The sequence below is a fragment of the Staurois parvus genome, unplaced genomic scaffold, assembly GCF_062004578.1.
Source record: "Staurois parvus isolate SC_StPar_1 unplaced genomic scaffold, SC_StPar_1.0 ptg000346l, whole genome shotgun sequence".
Lineage (NCBI taxonomy): Eukaryota > Metazoa > Chordata > Amphibia > Anura > Ranidae > Staurois > Staurois parvus.
This window is the reverse complement of record NW_028318142.1, coordinates 183,318-189,317: the sequence shown is the minus strand read 5'-3', so window position 1 is coordinate 189,317 and position 6,000 is coordinate 183,318. Positions and strand designations below refer to the sequence as shown.

At 44.7% G+C, this 6,000-nt stretch overlaps 1 protein-coding gene across 2 annotated transcripts in view; it reads left to right on the top strand.

Moving 5' to 3' along the window:
- The first annotated feature begins 915 nt into the window (after positions 1-915).
- Positions 916-6,000, top strand: part of ENO1 (enolase 1) — a 29,555-nt gene continuing 24,470 nt past the window's right edge. The window contains exon 1 of one of the 2 annotated variants that reach the window (XM_089684321.1): positions 916-1,057. The gene's annotated coding sequence lies outside the window, so the exon portion shown is untranslated. The remainder of the gene's footprint in view (positions 1,058-6,000) is intronic. The other variant, XM_089684320.1, reaches the window with a different exon arrangement.

Sequence of the window (6,000 nt, the reverse complement as noted above, 5' to 3'; positions counted from 1 at the left end):
GCTGTGTGTGTTTTACAAGGGAAACATGCTGCTGTGTATTTCTCTGCTGTGCACAGAAATACACAGCTGCATGTTATTGCTGGCAGGAGAGAGACCTGTGTTGTTTACACACAGGTCTCTCCCGTCGCCGGGTGTTGGCGGAGAATCTCCGGCCGGGACCCAGTGATTGACATCTGTAGCCACCAACGGCGCCCCCTACCCGGAAATGCAAATCTCATATATATATATATGTACATGTGACTTTGCACAGCCCTGCCGCCCTGTAGCAGTATTTCTGTTATAGGATGAAGGTCAACTGGTTAAATAACAAACACGTCATACTTAACTGCTCTGTGCAACAGTTTTGCACAGAGCAGTCCCGATTCTCTTCTCAGGTCCCCTGCTGATGCTCCTGGCTCATCCCCCTTGACCAGTGCTAATAGAAAGCCACTTGCTATGGGGGCACTGGTGCGTGCTCGCTCCTAAGCCCTGCTCTATATGTCCATAAAACACATAGAGCTACGGCTTGGCCTTGTCCTTTTTATTAGCTTACTGTAATTGCCAGCCAAGTGTGTCTCAGCCAATGAGGAGCAAGTGACCCTGGACATCAAAGCTTCCCGTGCACATAGCAGGATCCATTGGGGGCTCAGGTATTAGTAGTGAGCAGATCACAAAATGTCTTCTATTTTCATTCATAGAAGGCAATAAACCTTCAGCTTTACACCCACATAACAGTATAAACAGCAGTATACACTCCCTCCAGCAGTACACAGAGCAGCATCCATGAGCTGTCCATGTGTGTGTCACCATTCACTGACACCCTACAGCTCAGCGCCGCTCTCTGCACGTCCGACTACCTGTGACTGACAGCGCCGCACACTTCACTTCCGGCCTGTCTCAGTACAGTGGCACGAGCGCCTCCCAGCCAATAGCGTTCAGCCATGGAGCCTCCTGCGGGAGGGTGTGACGGTCCGGGAGGGGGCGTGTCTCGTCGCTGGGCTCGTTCTGTATAAAAACCGATCGCTGTGGTCATCGCTTCTCCTTTTCCCAATCGCAAAGCAGAGGGTAAGCGGTGCAGGTAAGAGCAGGTGCAGTAATACGCGGTGCCCTCTTCTAGCCCATCGTATGCCCTATTGTGTGCATTTTGTATGCCATGTACTGGATCTGTCAGTTTCCTCGAGATTTCTATTGTTGCTCCGAGGAGGATGATGGCAGCTTCTGATGGTGTGCAGTCTGTACACGATCACAACACCCTTGTTTATTGATTCATTCTGTAACTGCATATTCAGTGGGGAAGGGTCCTGCTAGGCTTCTGCCATGTTGCTGTATGATCAGGGATGAATCCAGGCCTGCTCATGCAGAATAAACATGGTTGCTTGGTAATAGTTTGGTGTCCTGGTAAGAGATGGATGACCCCCTATTACTAGGATGCCCACCTGTTACTAGGATGCCCACCTTCCATCTACTTGGTAACGGTGTACATCCATATGATGGAAGATGAGCCTAGCTGCGCCGGCACAGCATGCCTTCAACAGATGCGAAGGTCTCAGCTGCTGGTGGACAGAAATAGACGTCTCCATGCACAGGGTGGGATTCTGATTCCTTACTGCGTCTTTCTTACCTTTAACCCCTTGCTGTTTTTACAAGCAGAATTGTGCAACAGAAACCATCCCATTCATTTCTTCTCCACTGAAATCAATGAGGGGCGTGAGCTGCCCTTTTCTGCTTCAAATGAAACCCTAGAATGGCTTCTGCTTCCTCAGATGTAATAGAGGTTACAAGCCTCTTAGATGAGTGTCCGTAAAGGAACTGAGTCATCCTCTGAAAATGGATGTGGTCTCGGTGGATTTGCACGCTGCCTCATTGCCTTCCCTTGGGTGCGTGTGTTGCTGAGTCTTTACTGGAAGATGCTAGAAAATCTGGGATTTAAAGGGTTAACTTTGCTAACACTCAGTTTAGTTGATATTGGGTGTCTGCACTAGGTAGGTGGGTGTGGTATGTGGAACAGTCTACTAGCGGCTGCCATGTTTTATAGCCTGGAATGCAGGTTTGCCCTGTAGGATGGGGATTTTTTTTTTTTTTAAGGATGCTGCTGTGGGTTTAAGGGTTTGTTCCCACCATGTATGATGAGCTGCATAGATCAACACAAAGGCCACCTAGAAAACCAACTGATCACACCAGGATGGTGCGCTGCAATAAAATACAGGTCTTCATTTCAAGGGTTTATCCCCAGAATGTATGATCTGCATAGATCAACACAAAGGCCACCTAGAAAACCATTGTCTGCAATCTGATCACACCATGATGGTGCGCCGCAATAAAATACAGGTCTTAATTTTACGGGTTTATCCCCACCATGTATGATCTGCATAGATCAACACATAGGGCACCTAGAAAACCATTGTCTGCAACCTGATCACACCATGATGGTGCGCTGAAAAAAAAAAATGCGTCTTTGTTTTAAGGGCTTGTTCACACAGCAGCCATTCTGAATGCAGAGCCTTTGGTGTGCAATGGGAGAAATGGTGCCGATCCCAAGGTGTTGCATGGTTTACCATTTTTCTTTTTTGGTAGAACTCTATGGGAATGGACCTTTCGTTACATTCTACTGGCCACAGCAATGTGAAGGACCTGAAGGCTTTTTGCATGTGACTGTATACCTGTTGTGAATGCGTCCTTACACCACACAACCTGGTGTACAGAATCGACTCCAAGTGTAATTTATTGACAAGGCACACCAGCATTCATGCGTTCTAGCATGCAACCTGGTGTAAATGAGCCATTAAGGATCAATACATATCAGCGATACAAGACATTTTGACAGTAGCGGTGTCAATGTTCATTTCTTATAACTTGTTGCAGGCAGCCAAATGAATGGCATCGGTTACGCTTTGGCCTGCTTAAAGATTAGTGGCTGGGGAGTACAGTAGATGTCTTGGCAGCCATCAGTAATCACGTAATACGCCTGCATAAGTCAGCCGCCGAGTCTGACATTCTACTGTATATCACCAAATTAAAATCTGATTCCTAACAAGGATTTGAAGCTGGCTCTAAACTGTATCTGGCATAAAACTACCCTTTATAAGAATGACTTGGTTGCTAGGGGAGGTATATGATGACATCAGAGGTTGCTAGGGGAGGCATGTTTTGACATGGCTTGGTTGCTGGGGAGGCATACGCTGACATCAGAGGTTGCTAGGGGAGGCATGAAAGGCACGCTTGTAAGGAAAAGGCAGAAGCCAATCAGAATTCAGCTTTTTAATCTGGTCTTAAATTGAAATCTAAATGTAATTACTTCACTTTGTTCTCGGAGTCTGGTCATGTAGCTCCTTATGGGGATTAAGTTGCTGCAGGTGACTTTTTTCCATTTGTTCGAAGGCCTCATATTTCACATGTGAAACTGCACGTCCACACAGCAGACATTTTTCCTTTAAATGAGCAATGCTGCTGCTTGATTCATTGGGCTTTCCACATCTCCGTTGCCAGGGCCTGTCTGTGCAAGAAAGGAAGTGATTTTATGAGTAACACGCCCCCCCCCCCCCCCCTGTCCCCCCTACGGAAATGAGGACAGGCTCTCAGGACTTGCTCTATAGCTGAGTGTTCTGGTGCAAATATTTCTTTTCAAGGGAAATCACCTGACTGAGCACATCTTGGTAATGAATGGGTTAAAGGCAGCCATGTTATCACCATTCTGGATTAGGATGGATGTGAGCTGCAGATCTCCAGGCAGCGTTAGATGTGGGTCATTGCTGAGCAGACTGGGATCTGACTGCAGAGAATTGTTCTCAATCTGTCCTTTCCCTCTAACCTTTGTACTGTCTGTGGGAATAACAACCTGTGACATTGTACATTGCTTTCTGGTGTGGTGGAAGGTGTGGGTGTGTTATGCAGAGCATAGGGGAGAACAGTGACAGCAGACTGACACATTGCCCATTTACACCATTGGGGTTTTCATGCACATATTGCAAAACTAACGCGTGTCCAGCTTTCCCATAGTTAAAAAAAAAAAAAAAAAAAAAAAAAGTAATCTCAGTTGTGCAGTGCATTTTGAAAAATATTTTCCTGCATTTATTGCAGAAGTCGCTGGCGGTGCATCGTATGCCTTTTGATGTGTTAACAGGAATGAATAATCATTTCAATAGAGATTAACCCTTTCAGCATCAGATTCAAAAGCCTTTTAATGCACAAAGGAAGCGGCTATGAATAAAAACCCACTGCCCAAGGCTGCTTTCACACTGATCTGCTGTTCTACTGGTTTTGTGTGGAAGAAAAATGTGACCATGTATTCCTATGAAACATTGATCTGTTGCAGGTCCAGTGCATTTTTTAAAAAACCTGCTTGCTGTGTTTTTGGTGTAGTTAAAAAAAAAAAAAAAAAATGCACCTCCCCATTGAAATCAATGGGAAACATGGTAAAAACGCACGTGTTGGGTTTTGGTGCAGTTTGAGTAGCATATCCTGGTTGGGAAAAAAAAAGCCTGTTTTCTACAGATCAGTGTTAAAGTAGCCTAAAGAAACAATTGAGTACTGTCGTCTGTGATACTTTTTTTATTTTATTTGCACAAAACTACAATTTTGAGGACAAGCTTTCAGGGTATGTCCCCTTCAAGGTCTGAGCAGTACTATTACAATGTAGAACATTGTACAACAAAAACATTGTAATAGTACTGCTTGGACCTTGAAGAAAGGGACATACCCTGAAAGCTTGTCTTCAAAATTGTATGTTTGTGCAAATAAAAAAAAAAGTAAAAGTATCACGGACAGTACTCAATTGTTTCTGTCGCAAGTGCACTAATACAGCTACAGTCACCTCAAACAAAGTAGCCTAAAGAATTTGAGGCATTACTCGGTCATTAAAGGTAACTGGCCTGAGGAATCTAAGTCAGGCTACACATGTTGGACAATATAATACATTTCTATTTGCCAGGTGTGCAAATCTGCTACATAGTATCTAATCTGTTAACTTTCTATGAGTCAATAATTTGAAGTGCAGATTATTGCTGCTCATATCTGCTTTATCAGGACACAAGAAGGTAAGATAATGATCCCCTGTGTCAATGATGCCAGTCTTTCCTGATGCAATAGTAGTTCTCCATACATCAGTGACTCCCAAGTGGCGAAATGAATTCTGTGTATGGAAGTACAATAATGGCAGTTGGTACTTCTCTGCTAATTACTAGATTTTAGCAATGCATTCCTATAGGCAATCTTACTACAAACTTCAAGGAACCTAAAATTATAAGACTTGGTCCAATTTCTTTCTGAAGCTTGGGCTTTGGGGGGGGGGGGGGGTGTTCCTTTGCGACTTGAATGCTTTATCAGAATATACTGATAAGCAGCTGAAGCGATCAACACATTTTCCAATGTTCCTGGATGGCCAGCTGGTTCCTGGCAGTTTGGCAGGTCCCTGCTGAACAGGCGGATTTGATCCATTTATGGCCAGCTTAAGCGAACATGTTTTGGGGTGTGGGAGGAAGCCAGAGTATCAGGAGGGAACCCTACTAACAGAACATGGAAATTCCATGTTCATGGTGTCCTGACTGGGAATTGACCTGAGGACCCCAGTGCTGCAAGGTAGAAGTGCTAAGCCACTGTGTGGCCCTAAATGTTATACTGCATAATGTGAAGGTTTGGTAACACTTATGGTTTAATTGGGCTGTGAAATGGGTAAATGAAACTGTCTGTCCAGCAATAGTGGCACAGATGTCTTCTGTAAAGATATCAGAAGTGGTGTATTTATGCTTTTACATTAATATAGTGCACTACCTGGCCTAACCTTGTAGAATGGTCCACTGCTCATGCTTTGCCCTATGTGTCCTTGAAACCGGTGTGACCTGATCCCTCTGAGCATGCCCTGATGATGCTATGGAGATGCTACGTGAGAGCAGGCATCTTAATGAATGGAGGCTGTGTTCAGACTCCCAGCTTCTCTGCCACCTTTTAAAGGAGGAATGTGTCAATTGTTTAACTTAAAGACCAGTTTTAATTCCAAATGTCCCTGTGCAGCTACAGTTTGTAGGG